Source organism: Schistocerca piceifrons, chromosome 6 (genome assembly GCF_021461385.2).
Source record: "Schistocerca piceifrons isolate TAMUIC-IGC-003096 chromosome 6, iqSchPice1.1, whole genome shotgun sequence".
In the NCBI taxonomy this organism is placed as follows: Eukaryota; Metazoa; Arthropoda; class Insecta; order Orthoptera; family Acrididae; genus Schistocerca; species Schistocerca piceifrons.
Genome location: NC_060143.1, coordinates 563,893,480 through 563,917,719, shown reverse-complemented (window position 1 = coordinate 563,917,719; position 24,240 = coordinate 563,893,480).

The window sequence follows — 24,240 nt, the reverse complement described above, 5'->3', positions numbered from 1 at the left end:
GACATCTCATTTAACATTGCGGTGCGGCATTTTCCGTTCGGCAGAACTCTCTGAGTTCGGCAAAATTATGCTGCCAGCGCTGCTTTCTCTTGGGTATTTGTTCGTGGTATTGGTTGGGTGGCTGATTTGGGGCACGCCTGTTGATATTTTTAAAAAATACCGGGAATACAATAAATCGATATTTTAGAAAACCATTATTGGCGACCGTTATATTGCAAAAAGTATCGATATATCGACATTCCGAGGGAAAAAATATTGACTTACAAGCTTATAAAAATATCTGATGCCCATTGTAAATGTACCGTTAGAGCTGTATATTTAAGTATTGATTTATTATTAGATATTTTGTCCGGCCGAGGTGGCAGAGCGGTCCTAGGCGCTTCAGTCCGGAACCGCGCGGCTGATACTGTCGCATATTCGAATCCTGCCTCGGGCATGGATGTGTGTGATGTCCTTAGGTTGGTTATGTTTAAGTAGTTCTAAGTTATAGGGGACTGATGACCTCAAATGTTAAGTCCCATAGAGCTCAGAGCCATTTGAACCATTTTTAGATATTTTGTAGATCAAAAAGCTAGCACTCTGCTTGTCCACCATAGAGCAAGAATTGAAAGGAAATTGATGCACGTTCACGCTTGAGTGATAGCCACTTTGCTAGCGATCGTATGTGCGTGTAAGTGGAACAATAAAAGGTGTCCGGTTGATCCGTCGTTCGTTTTCGTCACATTTCGGATTTGTCTCGAACACTTCATGTCGACTTTCTTTGTTTTTCATTTCTGCAAACGCCAGCGGCCTAGCAGCTGTAGTACCAAAATTGCTTTCTGAAGCTAAACGATGCAGTTACTGTTGGTAGCGCCTAGCGCCGATTGCGTCAGCGTTTCCCCTCACAATTTTCAGCCCACCGCAAAGACCAGTCTTGTCGTTTAGATTGGTGTTCATTATTTTCAGCAACAGTTTTTGAAGAATACCAATGTGAAGAATAGCACCCCAGTCACGTTTAATTTTTTGTTTTAACGCAACCGTTGTACTATTTCTTCACATTGGAAATCTCGTTATTCCATTCACACGATCATCTCGCAGGGCAATCGGATTTATTTTGTGGCATCTATACTTGTTTCACACAGTGAGAGAGAAACTGGACATGAGGAAAGCTCAAAAACGAGTCACACTTCTTCACACAGTGGAAGTTAAATTACGTTCTACTACAATTTCAAAAGAACAATTTCAAATATTTACAAAAATTGCGAAAAAAATGTAATATGAAATAAAAATATCGGTGGCCCGATATTGCAGTAGCGATATTAATACATCAGCATATCTATGAAAAAACTTCGCCGGTATATCGACATTTCCTAGAAAAAGTATCGATGTATCGGTATTTTCCCAGCGGCCCTAATCTGGGGCAGGAGGCCGACTACTTGTGTCATGGGTTCCATCGGATGAGGGAAGGATATCAGCCGTCCTCTTTCAAAGGAAGCAACCCGGAATTTTTCTGAAGCGATTTTGGTAAGTCATGGGAAACCTAAATCAGGATGGCCGGACTCGGGTTTGAACCATCGTCCTCCCGAATGGGAGTCCAGTGTGCTAACCACTGCACCACCACGCTCGGTGTGTTCGTCGTGTGAAGACGTTCACACGTCAGTGGCTGTTTGCACGATCTATCTTCGCAGTACTTTAAAACGAATAGGAATGACAGAGGAGTGGGATGAGAATTCTGAATTCGCGTTTGTGACAGGTACTACATATCTGCTATGAACCGGCGTTGCAATATCGTGCAGAAACAATGAAACAGCAAAAAGTTATTACCTTCGACATACCAGATTCATTGTTCTGTAGATCAAAATGCAGTTTTTGCTAAATTTGCCCTCATGGAGCACATGAAGGTTTTAGTGTTACCAATAGTAAATTTTCTGAAGTTGTACGCATTACTCTGTTGTTAGTTACAACACTTTCCATGGAAATGGGTGAAGAGTATGGAGACTTCGTATTTTACTACAAATTACGTATGTTAAGTCAAGGGGCAGGCCTGGAACGAGTTTTCGATTTAAAACTCGTTGCTGTTGAATTTGTGAAGGAAGATGGTGAGCAGGAACGAAAATTAGGACATTTGGAATGGAGTGCTGACTTCGCATTTTAAGTGGACTCGACTGTACACTGCACGCAGTAAGTCACTGCAAAACAACTTCTTTCTGAATTGATGGGGATGCATTTAAAAAGAATATCGCTTTGTAGAAGGGATACATTCTGACAAGAGCAGATCATTTCCCTAAGCTCATTGCTGTTAAGGAAAACACAGAGTTTCAGGAATTCATTGTGGCTGTGAAAGATTTACAAGGATAGTTTCCTAAACTTTTTGAGGACACTGCCACTCTTAAGCCTGTTTTCGAGCTACTTTCGAGACCATTTGCCATTTCAGTTGAAAGCGTCCCGTGCAAGTGCAGATGTAACTGATTGACCTACAAAGTAATTCCTGTTTTAATGACAAACCCTGATACGTTAAATCTCTCAAGGACTTCTACATTGCTTTTGGCAGGTAGGGTTTCCAAGTCTTCATAATGAAGTTGCAAAAATTCTCTATTTCGATCAACATATTTGTGTGACAGATCTTTTTTTGGAATATGAAACTAAATAAGTCACAATTACGTGGCATCTTTAGTGCAAAACTCTGTGAAATAGTCTGTGTCTGTCCCTATGCCAGTAGTTCGCACCAGATAAGAAAAAAATGGTTCAAATGGCTCTGAGCACTATGGGTCTTAACATCTATGGTCATCAGTCCCCTAGAACTTAGAACTACTTAAACCTAACTAACCTAAGGACAGCACACAACACCCAGCCATCACGAGGCAGAGAAAATCCCTGACCCCGCCGGGAATCGAACCAGGGAACCCGGGCGTGGGAAGCGAGAACGCTACCGCACGACCACGAGATGTGGGCTCACCAGATAAGAATCATGCTATGTCTTCAGCATGCCAAAAGTAATTATCCAAAACTGAAAATTTGTTTTGTTTGTGACCTACGTTGTCGAGAAATGTGAAATATAAAATCGGTGCTGTGCGACAGCATTGCCATTTAAATGTTGCGCGTTCACTGTTTTCCACTCTTCCACCTCCTCATGCTCTGACAGCGCAGCATGATGGTGGAGGAAACGTGAAGCGATGCTGAGCTCTTAGGCACTAGGGCCTGAGTATGACACGAGAGCCGAAAGCTTCTCCACCCGTGCTGTAGATGCAAAGGTGAAAAACTTGCTTAAGTGCTCACTTGTTAGTATCTGCTTTTTCTGCTTCTGTCAGTTATTGTCTCGATCTAATTATGGCACTGGGTGAACTATCAACTGAATTTCTTTAGTTATCTACCCCTGTACCTTCAGTTGCATACTTTTGCAGTAGTCCTTCCCGTAATACTACTTCTATATGACTATGGTACAAATGTGGACGCAGACCATTTTGAAGCTACAAGTGCGTATTATGCTGCTAATTCATAACTGTTTAAGAGGTCCGTTGAATTAAAAAAGACGTTTTTCGTGACATTACAATGATAATCTGTAATTTATTTGCATTAATAAAGTGCATATAATAAATAGGGTTTTTTATTAGTTTATTGATCACAACTAATAAACGTAAGAGATAAATTAATAAGGAGCAATATAGTTTTCCTAATTATCTAAAACAGTCTGAGAACGAGCAGATAGTTTTTCGACTTAATGCCTGTAGACAATTTTTTGCTAGTACTTTGTCTCCTTACAGGTTATGCTGCATAACAGTCACTATAGCTGTACAGTTCAGGGTAACGATAAGCTGAGGAGTCTCACGAATTCTCTCACCAGCTGTTCATAGTTAGCATTGGAGCAGGCCAGAAAACGTGATATTATTCCCAAAAACCCGGATCGCCAAGATCACTTGTAAATCTTTTTGTTGATTACCAGTTTTGACGCTTCTGTGCTGTTATCATCAGATCTTGTATTATACTAACAGAAGTTCATGATCTTTACAAGCTTTCAAGCGACTTAGTGATGCTGCTTCATAAAATGTAGCAAGGACTATCAATCAGCACGTCAAACATAAAATACCACAAATATAATAATGTTGTGCTGATGCCCTAACACACTCAACTAGTTGATACCACATTCTTTAGTTAGTAAGTTAATGACAGACTGACTGGGATAGTATCTTTATAGGTGACAAGTGAAACACATACTCTTAGAACTGGCACTCAGTGCCCATGGCTACAATTGCACTTTACCCTACAGAATCTTCTAGGAATTCAAATATTTAAATTTCTTCTAGGAACACTAACATTCAAATTAAATAATTTTATAACTAGCCCATTAATTTCGACAACCGTAAACAATTTTAGAAACCTCAGAACACAATTTGTATTTAGTTTTGCAAAAGAGAATTTTAGATTGCGGAATAAATAACTGTTCATAGAAATTATTTTTCAAAAATGAAAATTATACTTTAAACGTGGAGAAGAGGTCGTTAATTTGAGGTATGAGAAGGGTAATACAAATGAGATCAAGCTGTGTCGAAATTTTAGGTATCCTAAACCTTCTACATGTCATAATTTTATATCTCATTTCTTTAAGTAAAATGTTTGTAATAAAACTAACTGTTTGAATCATGAGACTGACAGCTAATCTACACTGCTCTTTTTTTCCCTTTATTGAAATTCGATTCCGCTAGTAGCGGGAGGGGGTTCTGGCAGCAACTTAATATGCCACGCCACTCTTTAGCCTACAGAAGAGTTAAACACATAATGAGAAGATAACAAACAATAAAAACAGGCGATAAAACGGTGACTTTGTAAAACTGTAAAATGGCAGAAACTTATGGAAGTTAAAATATAAAAACAAAGGGGTGATGCTAATTAAGACACACAGTAGACAGCCACAATTAAAAAACACTATGACGGTTTTGTTTCTGTTCGCAACACCTGAAAAAGGTGGATGCACAACACTGAACACTCACTTAAACACTGCACTAGGTAATGGAGAGGAAGGGAAGGACCCAGACTGTTACGTCTGCCACAGACGGCCCCTGCCAGGCAGACTACACTCCAGACACCCCTGTGTACCATATAACATAAACAAGCACTTGCAGGCGCAACCAAGAGGAAAACAATTCTTAAACACAACAGAACTTGCTAGAGGCCAGTACGAACCTTTTTCTGCAGAGGTCGCCTCACAGATACAGAGAAAGTTGGAGTACTCCGCCGACCTCCGCCGGCTTTATAAGGCCAGCGCAGCAGCAGTGCAGCCAGTTCCTCGTAGAGCTAGGACCAGCTCCGACGGACCTCACCGACGTTCTACAAGTTATATGTTTTGTGTGTATATAGTGATTGTTCGAGAAGTGTAGTTCAGTTTCAATAAACGACATTATACAGAGTGTTCTACAATACTGAGTATTCTTCAGTGGCGACGAGTATAGTGGAACGAACCGACAAACATCATGGTTACGACAGCAGCACCTACGGAATGGCAACAATTCTCTCAAGGATTTCTGCACCAGTTTTTGGAAACTCAGACACAACTGATCGCCGAAATCTGATGTGTCAACCGCCCCACGACGCCGCCGTCGTCGTGGGGATCGTCTCTGCCTGCCCTTCTGCCCCACATGCTATTCAGTACATGATAGAGAAGATTGCCCAGACCGCTGGGCGCAATGCACACACTGCGGCAGGGAAGGCCATTTAGCGTCCGTTTGTCGCGCAAAAACAAACACCTCCAGCAACCGCCAGCCCAGGCCATATTCAGATAGCTTGAACAACACCCCAATGGACATCAACCAGGTAGACAACTTCTCGACACCAAAAATTTTTATACGTGTCACTATCAATGACAAGCCTCTGCGTCTGCAAATGGATACAGGCGCAGCAGTATCCTTGATTAATTACACTTCATATGCCAACATTGGTTCGCCACACCTCTCTCCAGCCCCTAAGCGCCTAATAGGGTGGGGGGGGGGGGAAGAGGGCAGGGCAGACGAGAGGAGGAGTAGGGAAGGCATAGGAGGGGAAATCAAAATTTGGGGAGAAACAGGATGACAGGCGAGGGAAGGGGAGCCCAGAAAAAGGAAGGAAGGAGTTAGAGTGGGAGAAGAGAGGATCAGAGTTGATAGGAGGGGTAAATAGAGGGAGAGAGGGCAACATCTGGGATGGGGAGTTGACGGAAGCCACCTTGGGAAAGGAGATGAAGGGTGTAGAGGTGGAGGGTAGGTGGAACACAACAGTGAAGGCGCGGTAGAGGGTGGGGGTTGTAGAGGAGAGGAGCAACCAGGGGATGAGGGGGATCAAGGTGGCAGGAAGTGTAGAGGACTCGGATATGTTCAAGGAAAAGAAGCAGGCTAAATCTACACTAATCATAAAACTATAAAATACTCATGGCTCTCTGTCTGTTTGAATATGCTAATCTCAAAAATTGCTAGACAAATTTTCGAGGGGGTTCATAGCTAATTTGAGCGTAGCTGGAGGCGACATACAGGATTTATTTAATCAAAATCCTCACGATAAAATAAGGGAAATCACTGCTCGTACGAAAAGTTATTGGTGTTCCTTCTTTCTTCGCGCTATACGAGATTGGAATAATAGAAAACTGTGAACGTGGTTCGATGACCCTGTACCAGAGTATCAATGAAGATGTAGATGTAGATGAAATATAAAGCGCTGTTTGGAACGTTAAACCGCCCTTTTTGTTTCCATTCACTACCCTTACCCTTATTCCCCCCCCCCCCCCCCGCCCATGTACAGATAGTCGTACCGTAGGTGCAACCACAACGGAGGGGTATCTGTTGAGAGGCCAGACAAACTTGTGGGGCAGCAGCCTTATCAGTAGTTGCAGGGGCAACAGTCTGGATGTTTGACTGATCTGGCCTTGTAACAATAACCAAAATGGCCTTGCTGTGCTGGTACTGCGAACGGCTGAAAGCAAGGGGAAACTACAGCAGTAATTTTTCCCGAGATCATGCAGCTTTACTGTATGACTAAATGATGATGGTGTCCTCTTGGGTAAAATATTCCGGAGGTAAAACAGTCCCCCATTCGGATCTCCGGGCGGGCACTATTCAGAAGGACGTCGTTATCAGGGGAAAGAAAACTGACGTTCTACGGATCGGAGCGTGGAATGTCAGATCCCTTAATCGGGCAGGTAAGTTAGAAAATTTAAAAAGGGAAATGGATAGGTTAAAGTTAGATATAGTGGGAATTAGTGAAGTTCGGTGGCAGGAGGAACAAGACTTTTGGTCAGGTGAATGCAGAGTTATAAATACAAAATCAAATCGGGGTAATGCAAGAGTAGATTTAATAATGAATAAAAAAGTAGGAGTACGGGTAAGCTACTACAAACAGCACAGTGAACGCATTATTGTGGCCAAGATAGACACGAAGCCCACGCCTACTACAGTAGTACAGGTTTATATGCCAACTAGTTCTACAGATGACGAAGAAATTGATGAAATGTATAATGAGATAAAAGAAATTGTTCAGGTAGTGAAGGGAGATGAAAATTTAATAGTCATCGGTGACAGGAATTCGAGAGTAGGAAAAGGGAGAGAAGGAAACATAGTAGGTGAATAAGGATTGGGGGTAGGAAATGAAACCGGAAGCCGCCTGGTAGAATTTTGCGCAGAGCATAACTTAATTATAGCTAACACTTGGTTCAAGAATCATGAAAGAGGGTTGTACACATGGAAGAACCCTGGAGATACTAAAAGGTATCAGATAGATTATATAATGGTAAGACAGAGATTTAGGAACCAGGTTTTAAATTGTATGACATTACCAGGGGCAGATGTGGACTCTGACCACAATCTGTTGGTTATGACATGTAGATTAAAACCGAAGAAACTGCAAAAAAGGAGGGAATTTAAGGAGATGGGACCTGGATAAACTGAAAGATCCAGAAGTTGTACAGAGTTTCAGGGAGAGCATAAGGGAACAATTGACAGGAATGAGGGAAAGAAATACAGTAGAAGAAGTATGGGTAGCTTTGAGGGATGAAATAGTGAAGGCAGCAGAGGATCAAATACGTAAAAAGACGAGAGCTAGTAGAAACCCTTGGATAATAGAAGAAATATTGAATTTAATTGATGAAAGAAGAAAATATAAAAACGCAGTAAACGAAGCAGGCAAAAAGGAACACAAAAGTATCAAAAATGAGATCGACAGGAAGTGCAAAATGGCTAAGCAGGGATGGCTAGAAGATAAATGTAAGGATGTAGAGGCATATATCACTAGGGGTAAGATATATACTGCCTACAGGAAAATTAAAGAGACCTTAGGAGAAAAGAGAACCACTTGTATGAATATCAACAGCTCAGATGGAAACCCAGTTCCAAGCAAAGAAGGGAAAGCAGAAAGGTGGAAGGAGTATATAGAGGGTCTATACAAGGGCGATGTACTTGAGGACAATATTATGGAAATGGAAGAGGATGTAGATGAAAATGAAATGGGAGATATGATTGTGCGTGAAGAGTTTGACAGAGCACTGAAAGACCTGAGTAGAAACAAGGCCCCGGGAGTAGACAACATTGCCTTAGAACTACTGGCAGCCTTGGGAGAGGCAGTCCTGACAAAACTCTACCATCTGGTGAACAAGATGTATGAGACAGGCGAAATACCCTCATACTTCAAGAAGAATGTAATAATTCCAATCCCAAAGAAAGCAGGTGTTGACGGACGTGAAAATTACCGAACTATCAGTTTAATAAGTCATAGCTGCAAAATACTAACGCGAATTCTATACAGACGAAAGGAAAAAGTGATAGAAGCCAACCTCGGGGAAGATCAGTTTGGATTCCGTACAAATGTTGGAACACGTGAGGCAATACTGATCCTACGACTTATCTTAGAAAATAGATTAAGAAAAAGCAAACCTACGTTTCTAGCATTTGTAGACTTAGTGAAAGCTTTTGACAATGTTGGTTGGAATACTCTCTTTCAAATTCTGATGGTGGCAGGGGTAAAATACAGGGAGCGAAAGGCTATTTACAATTTGTACAGCAAGCAGGTAGCAGTTATTAGAGTCGAGGGGTATGAAAGGGAGCATTGGTTGGGAAGGGAGTGAGACAGGGTTGTAGCCTATCCATGATGTTATTCAATCTGTATATTGAGCAAGCAATAAAGGAAACAAAAGAAAAGTTCGGAGTAGGTATTAAAATCCATGGAGAAGAAATAAAATCTTTGAGGTTCGCCGATGACATTGTAATTCCGTCAGAGACAGCAAAGGACTAGGAATAGCAGTTGAACGGAATGGACAGTGTCTTGAAACGAGCTTATAAGATGAACATCAACAAAAGCAAAAGAGGATAATGGGATTAGTCGAATTAAGTCGGGTGATGCTGAGTGTATTAGAATAGGAAATGAGACACTTAAAGTAGTAAAGGAGTTTTACTATTTGGGGAGCGAAATAAATGATGATTGTCGAAGTAGAGAGGATATAAAATGTAGACTGGCAATGGCAAGGAAAGCGTTGCTGAAGAAGAAAAATTTGTTAACATCTAGTATTGATTTAAATGTCAGGAAGTCATTTCTGAAAGTATTTGAATGGAGTGTAGCCATGTATGGAAGTGAAAGGTAGACGATAAATAGTTTACACAAAAAGAGAATAGACGCTTTCGAAATGTGGTGCTACAGAAGAATGCTGAAGATTAGATGGGCAGATCACGTAACTAATGAGGAGGTATTGAATAGAATTGGCGAAAAGAGGAGCTTGTGGCACAGCTTGACTAGAAGAAGGGATCGGTTGGTAGGACATATTCTGAGACATCGAGGGATCACCAATTTAGTACTGGAGGGCATTGTGGAGGGTAAAAATCGTAGAGGGAGACCAAGAGATGAATTCACCAAGCAGATTCAGAAGGATGTAGGCTGCAGTAGGTACTGCGAGATGAAGAAGCTTGCACAAGATAGAGTAGCATGGGGAGCTGCCTCAAACCAGTCTCAGGACTGAAGACCACAACAACAACAACCCTTATTTTACAATGTATTCTAACAAGGAAAAAGCAAACAAACAAACAAACACAACTCACCACGAAGGATATATGTGAATTGATCACAAGCTGATACTCATACAGGTAGCAACGAAAATGTAAAATTGTAAACTCTGGTATCCAATGGATGAATACGTAACGCTGGAGCGTAATTTCACCTACCAGCTTATAAGGATAATAAATGGTGAGTAAACAGGGGACATGTCGATACCAGGGCATAAAGGCTTTGCGAAATTCATTCCTTGTACTCATCTGAAAGATAACTATGGCTCGCAGACATGCACGTGAACAATATACGCTGATAATATTTGAGACAGGACGTGTAGTTGGGTTCAAAGAAGCTACCTGGCGTAATCGATCGATATTTGAATAGGAACGATGTCACTATCGGACGATGTCGGCAGGAATGAGTGAACCATAGCCGAACACAGCGGAAAGAAGGGGCAGGTCGACCAAGAAAGACGACAGAGCGTGAGGACCGAGCAGTCCTGAGAGCAGCATTCAGAGCCACGACCTGATCCTTATCGTCCATCCGACGTGCGGCTGATGCTTCAGTGGCCGCAAAGAACTTGCACTGACTACCGTTGACCTCTGTACACCTACAAGCCCGTTTATGAATTCGGCCTGGAATATCACTGACTGGAATAGAATTGTCTCCAGTGATGACTCCCGCTTCGAACTGAGCCTCGGTGATCAGAGGAAACGTGTCTGTTGGTGACGCCGTGGATGGCGGTGGGATACGAACCTAACTGTCTCCATCCTTGCGGCCCGACAACCAGGGTGGTCTGGAGAGCCACTTCATTTCAAAGCAGGACACCTCAGGTTGTCATCCGCGGCGGCACCCTTTCAGCACAGGGGTACGACGACGATATTAAACGCCCCGTTCGTTGGTCTTCATGGCAAGCCATCCTGGGCATACATTTCAACAAGATAATGCTCATCCGCACACAAGCGAGAGTTTCTACTGCCTGTCTTCGTGATTTCCAAACTCTACCTTGGCCTAATCTCTCCCCAGATGAGAATGTTTGAAGCATGTGGGCAGGTCCTTCGAAGCAACTCGGAATTTTGACGTTCTAACACACCAATTGGACAGAATTTGGCACCAGAGCCCTCAGGAGGACATCCAGCAGCTCTGTCAATCAATTTCAAGCCGCATACCTGCTTGCGTAATGACCAGAGGTTGAACAATGCACTATTGACTTGCTCAATTTGTGAAACACTTCTGATGAGCCGCGCGCGCGGGGCACCCGAGCGGTCTAGCCGCCCTCTCACGGTTCGCGTAGCTTCTCCCCTCCCCCCCCCGTCGGAGGTTCGAGTCCTCCCTCGAGCATGGGTGTGTGTGTTTTCCTTAGCCTAAGTTAGTTTTAGTTAGATTAAGTAGTTTGTAAGCTTAAGGACCGATGACCTCAGCAGTTTGGTCCCATAAGACCTTACCAGATATTTCCTAAAATTACTTCTCTTGAATAAATCATCCAACTTTTCTGAAACTAATCATTTGTTTGTCTGTACACGTACATAAAATCTACCAATTTTCGTCACCTTCGGATAACTCTTCCGTGGTGCGTCACATTTTAATTTGTTTTTCTTTTTTTCTTTTATTTTATTTTCTTGTTTTGAGCGTAAAAGATTTGATGGTAAACTTTTCTTACTGTACGTTAAACATACAAGTTTTAGTTGCAAATTCAGGTATAATCTGGTATCGAGAGCACTTATAAAAATTGTTATCAACTGTTGTAATAACGGAAATACCGGTATTTCAGATAAATTTCACATTTTACGCAGTGGAACATTTCTCTCTAAGTCGGTATACCTTATGAGAGTATTTGATTTATCTTATGTTATGGTTCCATTATCATGCATATTGTCATAGCTACCCCTTTAGTCTTCCTTCTTTTCCTAAAGCCAGATTACCTGTCTCCAAATGATCCTCCAATACATTTTATAATTATTTCTATATTTTTGTTGCCTGCAATTTAGATGTACGATAACAGACCCATTTCTGGGCCCTTGGTCTCGTTTTAATCGTGTGAACGACTCTCTGCCGGATACTGATCAAATATTTCTAGTCTAATTCATTCTACCTGAATACCCGTTTGTGTTCCACTAGTCGCATTACATCTACAATATGAAAAGGGACGTTATCCAGGTCACTCTCCTGTTTAATGACAAATATTCCAAAGCTCATCTTGAACCTCTGAAGCTAATACTTGACCACAGTGTTTTTTAAATCGACTACTACCTCTTCTTCTATGATGCAGTAGAGCGTCCCTTCACTTCACAGAAACCCTCAGTGTTGTCTTTCCAACTATTCGCACTTTCCACCTGTCCCATCAAATGAATTATTTCTGAGACGCGTCTTCGATTATGAAGATCTGTTCTCTTTATCAAAATTCGGCTTGTAGCAATAATTAAGAAAATAATTCCGATATTAACTGGTATTTGACTTGTGTCTGTTTGCGTGCCTCTGTGAAAGACAGGGTAAGTTGGTGGAATGTGAGTGATGAGGTCATGGTTCTATCTACATGTCTTTTACCGTAAGTTCTACATCCGGAATTTTAGGAAACGTTGAAACAAACCTATAAATTTCAAGCAAAACTGAAGATTGTTAGTACTGTCTTTCCAGCAAAGTATGAAAATCCACCAGCACAAAATTTATTTCAATGTGAAGTAGGGTAGCACCTTCGAATCTGCTTCCGTCATTTCATTCCATCTACGGACTTCCTCAGTCATTAAAGATAGCCATCTGCATTATGTCTATGATCATGGCATCGGTTTCAATATTTGACGTTTCGTGCCCTTGTTATTAATGGAGAACAGAGTAAAATTAAATCACAAGACGATATCGTTAGTAATTTAGGAATATCTAAGCCATATCGGAGCAGCAAAATGTGTAGCGATCAATGTACATGTCATATAAAAATCGAACACAATAATTACCAACTACGGAAATATGATGGCTAGCAGAGTCATCGGTTATAGTTTGTGGTACAATCAGAATGCGTGAAAGGTCTGCATTCAATGAGTTTCTCCCATATTTTCCGAGTTTAGATCATTTTTACGGCCCGCCACTGCAAGCGTTGCTGTGTTATCCATTCCGTAAGGTCATTCAGTGTCTTTTCATTTTCGTCTGTCTCATTAAAAATTTTCTCAGAATTGTGTATGTTACATACCTAAGCTACCTAGAACAGGCATTCACTTTATTTAATTTTGATCAAGTGCTTCTTCGAAAACGCGAGTGTAATTCACGCTACTGGTATTATTTTGTTCTAGCTTATCACCTGGCGTTGTTATTCACTTTTGTGCTACAGGGTACATCGTTGTACGTCGTGGTACATCTTGGTCCAAATAATGAGTCAGATACTTGTTAAATGAAGTACCGCTGATGTCTATTTTCTGCCAAGGAGGACATTACCCGCAAAATCTACCTCTTTACAATCTCGTACTAATATTTCTCAATACATTACTTGGAGACACAGTGTAGTTATTACTCTGATCATATGAGATTATTCCCCTGAAGTAGTGAAACTGACTGTGTAAAAACGGATATTTACTGTTACACTATGACTCACTGTTCTTGTCCAAAAATTGTCTTACAGGCTACGTCATGTTGAGCAGCGAATTAGCGTATCTGCATTGTTGAAAGGGACGTTCGTTATGGTATTCAGTGTCTCTGGATCAATAATTCTGTTTCAGTTTGAATATTTCGAGTGTTCCCCTACCACTATAGCGCTACGTCTACATCTACATCTACGTAGATAGTCCGGAAGCCACCGTACGGTGTCCGTTGGGGGATACCCCGTACCACTACAAGTCATTTCGAATTCTGTTCCACTCTTAAATAGAGCGAGGGAAAAACGATTGTCTATATGCCTCCTTGTGAACTCTAATTTCTCTTATCTTAGAGGTTCTTACTCGCAATGTATGTTGGTGGAAGTAGAATCGTTCGACAGTCAGCTTCTAATGCGGGTTCTCTAAATTTTCTCAATAGCGTTTCTCGAAAAGAACGTCGCCTTCCCCCCCCCCCCCCCCCCCCCCCCCCCAGGGGTTCCCATTTGAGTTCCCAAAGCATCTCCATAAGACTTACATGTTGTTCGAACTTACCGGTAATAAAGCCAGCAGCTCTCTTCTGAATTGCTTTCTTCAGTCGATCTGGTACGAATTCCAAACACTACGGCTCTACTCAAGAACAGGTCGCACCAGCGTCGTGCATGCGGTCTCCTTTACAGGTGAACCACTCTCTCATAAAATTCTCCCAGTAAACCGAAGTCGACTATTCGCCTTCCCTATCACAGTTCTCACATGCTCGTTACATTTCGTATCGCCTTGCAACCTTACGCTCAGATATTTAAACAACTTGATGGTTGCCAGCAGAACCTTAGTAATAATGTATCCGAACATTACACGTTTGTTCTTCCTGCTCATCCGCATTAGCTTACATTCTCCCACATTCAGAGCTAGCTGCCATTCATCACACTAACTAGAAAATTTGTCTATGTCCTTTGCATCTTCATACTATCACTTAACTTTGACACATTACTGTACAACACAACATCATCAGCAAACAACCGCAGACTGCTGCCCAATCTGTCCGCCCATGATTTATGTATATAGAGAACAACAGCGGTCCTATCACACTTCTCTGGGGCACTGTTGACGATACTCTTGTCTCTGTAGAACATTCGCCCTCGAGTGCAACATACTGCGTTCTATTACGTGAGAGATAAGTCTCTGAGACACTAACATACCCGTGAATTTATTCAATATACTAGTACTTTCCTTAAGAACCTGCAATGGGGCACCGCGTCAAATGCTTTCCGAAAATCTAGAAATAGGAATCCACCGGTTGCACTTCATCCAAAGCTGAGTTTCGCACGAGCAGTGCTTTCTAAATCCATGCTGGTTCCTGGACATAAGCTTTTCAGTCTCAATGAAGTTTAACATATTGGAACTAAGAATATATTCAAGGATTCGGTGGCAGAACGAAGTTAAGGATTTTGGTCTGTTATTTTGTGAGTAGGTTCTTTAATCCTTCTTATATAGCGGAATCACCTGCTCTTTTTCCCAGTCACTTGGGATTTTGTGCTTGGCGAGAGTTCCACGATAGATGCAGGCTAGGTAAAACCGAATTGGGATTCCGTCCAGACCTGTAGTTCCTCAGCGAGAGGACAGTGTAAGTGCAACAGCCACGGTCGGATGTGGATAATGATCGGACGGGATGAGGGTGGGGCTGATTTTCAGTTGATTTTAATGTACGGACTAATTTCCCTGCTCGACACTGACAAATACCGAGGGCGTTGGTTTTGTGCCGTGGCGCTGTTCCTGCGGTGTGATGTGGCCGTTAAGCTGGGTCATTGCGTTGTACGACTTCCCTGGAGATTTTACGGTCGCACATAAAGGACACACTGTAGAGAGCGCAGTCGCCTGAATGCCGCGAGCCAATACGATGGAAACCGGCAGTCGTCAGCGTGGTCCATGTTGGCGAGCAGGACTTAAAGCCGTGCTGATGAATTGTGGACCTCGTAATCAGCAATAAGCAGTCTTAATTTTGATGTATTACTTTATTTACGAGAAGACAGCATCTAACAAGATAACGCAACATAACACAAAAAAAGAAGCTCCCCAAAGGAATTATTCGGATGAAGGTTTACTTGTCCAGGCAAACAAATGATTAAAATTCCAGAAAAATTGGATGATTTAGTCATGAGAAAGAGCTTCAGAAATTGAGCAAGCCAGTGCGCGACGGTCACCTCTGTCACTTGTGCAAGCATTGGTCGACAGAGTTCCTGGATGTCCTCCTGAGAGATGTGCTTTCCAAATTCTGTCCAACAAATTCCACAGCTGATCCATTAAATTTCGGGCATGCAGCCGCGCAAATAAAATTTCCTCTACTGATATTTCGGCCGCGTATCGTCCGGCCGTCTTCAGAGCTAGTGACAGTCTTGTGACTCGCTCTAAAGATGGTCGGACGGTACGCGCCAAAAATATCAGTAGAGGAAATTTCATTTGCGCGGCTGCATGCCCGAAATTTAATGGATCATTCATTACGCCGCAAGAAGTTGAAAATGCACAAATTCCACAGCTTGTTGGAGGGCCCTTGCAGTAATGCTCCAGATGTTCTCAAGTCGGGAGGGAGATCCGTCGACACTTATGGCTAAGGCAGGATTTGGGAAGCACGAAGACAACCAGTGGTAATTCTCACCGTGTCTGGGTGGGCAATACGTCGTTGAAACGCAAGCCCAAGATGACTTGCCATCCTCTTTATGGCAGACTACTTCGCCGAGCCACGCAAAGAATCGTGTCCACATCTACTCCTGATTCAAAGAAAGCTGAATCAGCAGCTGAACTGCTGCTGAAAGAGCATACTGTACATAGACGAAGCAAAGTTGCTGAAGTAGTTTTAGGAAACGATTTACTTGTCGCATAAAAAATAAAACGCACGTATTTTGGATCCGTACGTTTCTTCACTATGCAGTTGTTCTCAAACAACTGCAGAGAAACTATTGATTAAAAATATTTGATTAATTCAAATTGTAAGTCCCAAACCACAGCTTGATGATCAAGTCACTATCTTTTCGTTATTTCTCATATTTATTACGATACTACAAAGATGAGTAACTCATTGCCCTTTTTGCAGAATTTACACTAAATTAAGAGTGTGATTGCGATTAGCAACGTGAGCCAGTCAGAAATTGGCAGTCTGAAATTCGTCATATTTCGAAATGCGTATCTCCACATCCCTGAGAGATGAGTGATAGGTTAAAAGCCAGAGGGAAAAAAAATGAGCCAGCCAGCATTCCATCGCACAGGCTTTCAGTTCCCAGCCAGCCAGGTTATCTCTACAGCAGAAGCAAATTAGATCCCGTTTGCTGTGTTCTCGATGCACTGCTCCTCTCTCGGGTTGTGGCAGCTGTTCGTCAGGTGGCGATGGCATTGTTTTCACAACTTAACTTTATTTCGCCTTTTCCGGAAAATTTGCACAAAATATTTATAAATTACATAAAAAACCTTACTCGTGAACAGTGTATCTATTAGTCAAAACCAGATCAAAATTAGCACAGCAGTCCCTGAGTTAGCCTTCATTTTATAGGCGTACAGATGATAATCATAAACAGTGTTATTATTCGCAAAAGACAATGCCGCTAACATGGCCTTGCCGCATTGAATTTACAGAGCCTCGTCAGATGGCCGATGTTAATCAATGTTTAGCGTGACCATTACTTGAATGAATCACCATACGGATACACAACATCCTATTGGCTGGATGAGTGGTTTTCTAAGTTTGCGGATCACCAGACTTCGTGACAATGTGCGGAATTAAATTCTAAACGTCTCTGTAAGTTTCTCGTGGAATGAAGGCATGTGACACTGTTGGGATGTTGACCCCGGCGGTGCTCTTGGTGTTCAAGGAGAAGAGTGGACTAAATGCCATTACCGGGTATCACCCTCTCCCTCCTCTTATCAACTGCAACACGCACATGACATTACTGTACACACAACCATTACAGTCACCTACATTTATCAGGTTAACTTGAACACACAACACATCGTACTATCCGTGAAGGAAAGATGCCACTGTCTGTGAAGGACAGAAAGACCATTTCAAGTGGTAAGCAGTACCGCAGTCAGTGGGAAACAATGTTTATTGCAAACCCAGATCCCTGTCATCCGTGCAGCAAATTTAACTTAAAACATTAAAATTTTCTTTGCTCCACTGAAGATCACCACAGAGTAACTGAGATCTGGATTTTCAGTAAACATTAATAGCGACCGATTGCTGTGCTCTTTGCCACTTAAAATACAGTCGCTGGGCAGGTCTGCTTCACATGAAGTCAGATCTGATAAAACTTGTCAGGTAGGCAGCTGAACCTGCGCTCCAGTGTCCCTCTCCAATACTGCCATACGACTCCGCTTTAAAATTGCTAACGGTTAAATCTCCTTCAAAAAAAATAGATAGTGTGGCGTTGGGGCCCCTGAAAGCGTGTGTGTGATTGCATGCTCCACATCTGCCAGCTAGCATGCGTTTGCAGTCTCCTGTTTGTTATGCTGTCCAAGCTGCACGTAACGCCAGTGCTGCAGCAGCTGTGTGCTGATAGCCCGACTCTCGTTCGATGTAGTGGCTTTACAGCTGATGGAACACAGCTGTTCTCTAATGTTAGGTACCGCGCAGAACTTTTCTCACTGTACTGTGACTGTTTGCACGTACTGCCTAAGAGCGTTAACGAATTTTTTCACTCCCTTGACTCTGTCACTCCCGTCTTGGTAGTCATATTTACCTAATGATTTTCTCGCTGTGATAAATAGCTCTTTAGGTGATATGTGTTTCCTACAATTTAGTATTTACGTTGTTGGTGTCTGAGCTTCCGTGAAGACTCTCGGTCAGCATACGTAATACCGAGTCCTTCTCGTGCATGAAAGGGTTGAACATAGCGATCAGAAGAGATGAAGAGTGGAAATGGATAATGTTCTATTGCCATTATTCCACAGTACGAGGTTTCCAGTTCTATTCTGTTCTGCATGCACCTAGAGTTGACCCAGGTGCCAAACTACGGAGAAAGTCTGTCACAAAAACGTTAGTAGATGGCACATGGTTTGTGTACCGAGCTGTGCTTCCCTCTGAGGTCCAAAATTTAAAAGATACGAGAAGTGGTTTTGGTTGACTACACGTGTGCTAGATAAAAACTTAAGTTTATGTTTCTGTACCTACATTAACACAAATACAAAGTAGTGCTTTAGAAAGAATTACACAAAGAATAAATACTTTCTTTCTGCGATGTTGTCGAAAACTGACACCTTTCAGACCAAAATACAAGCTGGTTCTTGCAAAGAAGACAACAGCAACCAGCAATGTTAATATTGCTGTTTACTTACACAAATAACGCCGTCAACAGTTTCGAACATACAGGTTCATCTTCAGACGGCTGTTCAGTCTGATATTGCATTTGCTGTTGGCTGCTTTCTGTCCAACAACTAGTGTAAACAACATGTAACGTAAATGAAAGCAGCTGTTTCAAGAGGAACCTGTCTGTTCGAGACCGGTAGCGGCGATATTCGTGTATACAAATAGCATTATTAACTGCGGCTGGTTCATGTTTTCTTCTTATAAAGACTCAAGCAGTATAAACTTTCTTTTTGGCATTTAGAACCAGTTTCTTGGTGTGGCGCTTAGAACTTATATTTATGCATTATTTATTTTTTAATTTCTCTCATCATTTTTTGCGCTACTGTGGTGGGCAGCTTATTTTGGTGGTATTATAATAACTTCTCCATTTTCTGGATGCAAGTTAGCTATGTACAAAAGATATATTGTCTTTTTATTGTCAAGACGATTGTCAGATTTCGTGTAGAGATAATCTTTGATTTCCATTCATTTATCGGTGACGGACATTATGCCCCAACGTACTGTCACTAAACCTGGACAAATCCACTTCTAAGGAAGGCACCAAGCCATGATTGCCTATTTAAGCAATTAATTCGATCGTTATGAGCTGTTCTGTGAGATACTGGCGCGTTTTACGGAACATCGGTACTTCATTCCACACCGTGCTAATCGAAATGCAGGCTTCGATATGTTGACGACCCGTTCTTCTTCTGCTTCCATGTCGATGAATAAAGTATACCTGCTGTATCATAAGGACAGGAAGTAATCTGCTTACTGTGTGACCAGTGGTCACGCAAAAGACCATTGAGGCAGCTGTTGAGGCGGTAGTCGACGTTCGTTGAAGACACGAGGGTCTAATGTCTGGGTACCCACAACGCGCTCGTGCGTTCGGTGCACTCGAGATGTGTCACTAACTGTTCTGAATTCCAGGCAACGTACCGCCATTTACTCTCACCCTGCGTAGGATACTGTTTATGTCTTCCCCAGGAATATGATGGCTATTCCGTCGCTGTGGGTGAATTCTCTGAATCCATTCAGAGCCAACCAAGTCTCCTTACTGACTAGAATTTTTAAAAGCCAGAAGACTAAGACGGTGGCAAAGTACCTGACAGGCCCATCACCTAATAATTATAGTCGGATTCGTGCTCATGAGACTAGGGATATGAGCAGCTGAGTGACGCTTATTTAATTGTCAGGATGAAACGAAATATGAGCTTCGCAACAGCGACTCAAGGTACTGAGAAGCTCTCATTTCATCTAACTGTATTTCCAAACGGCTAATTCAATCGTCATTTCAAGCTGTGCCAGTTGATGTTGCATGTATTACGGCTTACAAGTGCATCAAAAAATTGCTTTTCAGTTCTTCATATAATTACTGACAGAATTCAAAAATTTTAAATGCTGTTAATCCACTCATTAAGACAAACAGTCTTAAACATCTAACATAAAGTCAGTTAAGTAAGTTAGAAACTGTGTATATTTCTTGTGATAGCATAATTCATCTTGCTCAAATTACCCACAATATGTTCATTTAACTTACGGAAATGCAGCTGGGTAACGTCTCCGATAACCATCGATATTTCGATAGCTACTTAACCTATCATTTTTAAAGTACAAATGCAGGAAGGAAGCGCTATGCAAAGGAATTTTAAACCTTAACATGCACAGCATATCCGGAAAGATGACATATTCACGCACTCTATTGCCACGACACTGCAAAAGATGACCGACGTCACAAGTTATCGACGGTGAATGTTAATGGCAAACAATTGAGGTAGCATTAACTCTGCACTAATTTTTTATTTTTATTTATTTGTTTGTTTATTTACTTATTTATTGACAAGGGAGAGTACATAAGTCCACGCAGAATTTAAGCAAAAACCTTCGTCTCTATTTGTAAGATCAATTGCTAATTTAATTTCAACCGTTTCCTTAACATTCCCCCGAGACATGCTTTATAAACCTGTGCTCACTTGTGGGCAGAAGCTTTTCGATCTCAAGGAAATTTATTACTTTCGAACTGAGGCTATGTTCAAGATTTTTCAGCAGATCAATGATAACTATATTGGCCGGCAATTCTGCGGGTCCCTTGTTTTACCCTTCTTATATACAGAAACTCCGTGTCGCTGAGGACTTCGCGGTGAGCGACATGTTCGCGATAAATGCAGTGCTGTAGGGTACTCTTTGTGAAACCGAAATGGGATTGCATCAGGACCTGGCAACTTATCTGTAATCACACATCAGAAGTGCCTTGCGCTGTCAACCAACCGTGTCAGCAAGTCTTTTTGACCTACGCTTGAAGCATTTCTAACAGGTAAGGTCGTACTTTGATGAAATATGAAGCGAAATGTGTTTTCCGATCACCATCATCTAAGATTAGAGCCCTTTTACGACGTGTAAAGTTTGAGCCTGGTTTGAGTAGGGCGAATGGCTATCCAATGGCTTCCAGTTAAGGCCTCTCACATTTTGGTCAAACCACCAGCATCGTGAAGGACGGACGCACTCAGCGTAAGCGTCACACATTCGCACCACAGCCGAGAAGATTTGCTGTTGCAGAATTTTGCTTTGGCACTGATCATCCTGTGAAATACAACAATACGGAGATACTGCCTTGCACTACCAGCTATTGGGACAGTGTCATTAAGGAAACAGTTGAAATTAAACTGGCAAGTGACCTTATAAATGGAGAGGCATGTGTTTGCTTAAATTGTGCGTGGAATTCTGCTCTCTCCCTTGTCGAAAAACAAAGCTACAGTGTTAATGCCATCTCTTTCTATGACACCTGACGTCAGTCGTCTTTGTTTGTGTGGTGGCGCTAGTGTTTACGTTGTGTGTATGTATTACCTTTCCGGATGTGCTCAGCATACACTCATTTTAAGCCCCTTGCGGAACGCTTCCTTGCTGCATTTGTGCTTTGAATATGACAGGGTGCGCAGCTGTCGGAATATGGATGGTTGTCGAAGACGTCACACAGCTGCATTCCTGTAGGTTATTTTAACACTTTAAAAGCTCAGAGAGACTCCGGTTTCACGTACGCGATATGTTCATGCAGTGAATGATAATGAGAGCTGCTAGCGACTTACAATCAACTTTGCACATAGTTTCCAACCCTTTCGAAAACTTTTCTCGCTGACACCTCCAAGAAAATGATGAAAAGAGAAAAGGTTACCACTTACAATGTATTTGCTCTTCATGCAGTAAAATTTCAGTATTATATATGACTTACTGTTTTATCACTAACTCTTTTCGTAATACTTTTGCAGACAGTATTCCCGTATACAACAGATTGTACCTGCGGAATTGTATCATTGTATGACACATAGTTCAGGATACTGAATTGTGGGGCACTAGGTTTTATTAGATCTGAGTGCAAAGTACCCACACAGCACTCATTCAGTGTTTCATAATGAAATTAGTAGGGCTGTGTGTGTACGAGCACGGCCTGCATTTTTGCCAGATTTCTGATGATGTCATACGCTGTTGCTAGATATCGTCTCCCCAACCCTCTGACATCACAGCAGACGTTAAACATTTTCTCTATATATAAAAGGACGTAAATTTAAAAAAAAGGCTTGATGTTCAAAATAGCCCAATTTCCTTAAGTAGAGAATCCAAGATAGTCAACATGAGTACAGCCCTCTGACGTCACAGGCCACCTTTGCTAAGAGCCCCGCTGTCCTCAGTACGTTCGTGTGAATCATCACTTCCTTAAACGAAACGTAAATATGGAGGAAATAAAAAAATCCAAGATGCGCAACAGTCCCATTGGTGGCACCTTAAAAAATGATCCTAGGTAGTGGACCTGACCACAGCCTGACTGGTTGGAAAAGCAAGATGGCGGTTCTGAGGATGGCGTGCGTGGCTGACAGTCTTAAATGGCGGACCCGACTACATCGTGCGTGGTTGCAAGAATATATGTGGTAAGTACGCAATCCAAGATGGCCAATATACACAGAAACATCACCCAGTTTGGAATTTGGACAGTTGGTTGTCACCTATAGTACACTAAGGGCAGTGCATCCCACCGCAGCTGGCGTGCTCTATGGGTATGACATTTTACATTTAACTATACTCTAGTTTTAGAAATGGACGGTCTGTGGCCTCTTGGTTGTCTGTAATATTCCATGAATGTGACGTTATTAAAATTCCAGCACACTGACCTACTTTCACCTATGCTATTCCTAGCAAGGTCTTTCAGATTGTCAGTAACCTTAAAGGGGGTTGGACGTCAAACGGGCTGACCTGGAGCAGGAGAGGCATCACAGGACATCTTAATTTCCAGTGTCTATACTTTTACAAATAAATTCATAAAACTTCCTGGCAGATTAAAACTGTGTGCCCGACCGAGACTCGTACTCGAGTTCGAGTCTCGGTCGGGCACACAGTTTTAATCTGCCAGGAAGTTTCATATCAGCGCACACTCCGCTGCAGAGTGAAAGTCTCACTCTGGAAACATCCCCCAGGCTGTGGCTAAGCCATGTCTCCGCAATATCCTTTCTTTCAGGAGTGCTAGTTCTGCAAGGTTCGCAGGAGAGCTTCTGTAAAGTTTGGAAGGTAGGAGACGAGATACTGGCAGAAGTAAAGCTGTGAGGACCGGGCGTGAATCGTGCTTCGGTAGCTCAGATGGTAGAGCACTTGCCCGCGAAAAGCAAAGGCGCGAGTTGGAGTCTCGGTCGGGCACACAGTTTTAATCTGCCAGGAAGTTTCATATCAGCGCACACTCCGCTGCAGAGTGAAAATCTCATTCTGGAAATTCATAAAACTTTGTCAGCTTTACCAGGAAGGATTCAGGATTCACACTCATTGCAGTGGAAGTTCGAAAACATAATAAAATAGTTTTTTTTACGTGTGAAATTTCATCAGTTTTTCACTTACTGATGGCTGCATTTGTTGCTATAGGTACACTTTTCTTCATAAGTTAGAGAGATTCTTCGATGAATTTTGCACAGCATACATACCATACTTACAGGTGTATGAAACTCCATAATTTATTTAATTTATGAAAAAAAGGAATGATCTGTTGTATTTTAAACTTCATGTTTAGAAAAAACACAAATTTTTTAGTTAATTACCTCAGTTTTGAACACAGTTTTTAATAGATTTGGAAAATTCTAGAGTTTCATACATCTTTAAGTATGGTTTGTATGCTGTGCAACGTTCATCGAACCATCTCTCTTACTTATGAAGAGAAGTGTACCTATAGCAACAAATGCTGCCATTAGTATGTGAAAAAAATGATGAAATTTCACATGTAAAAAAAATTACTTCGTTATGTTTTCGAACTGCCACTGTTATGATTGTGAATTCTGAATTCTTCCTGGTCATGCTGACAAAGTTTTATGAATTTATTTGTAAAAGTATAGACATCGGAAATTAAAACGT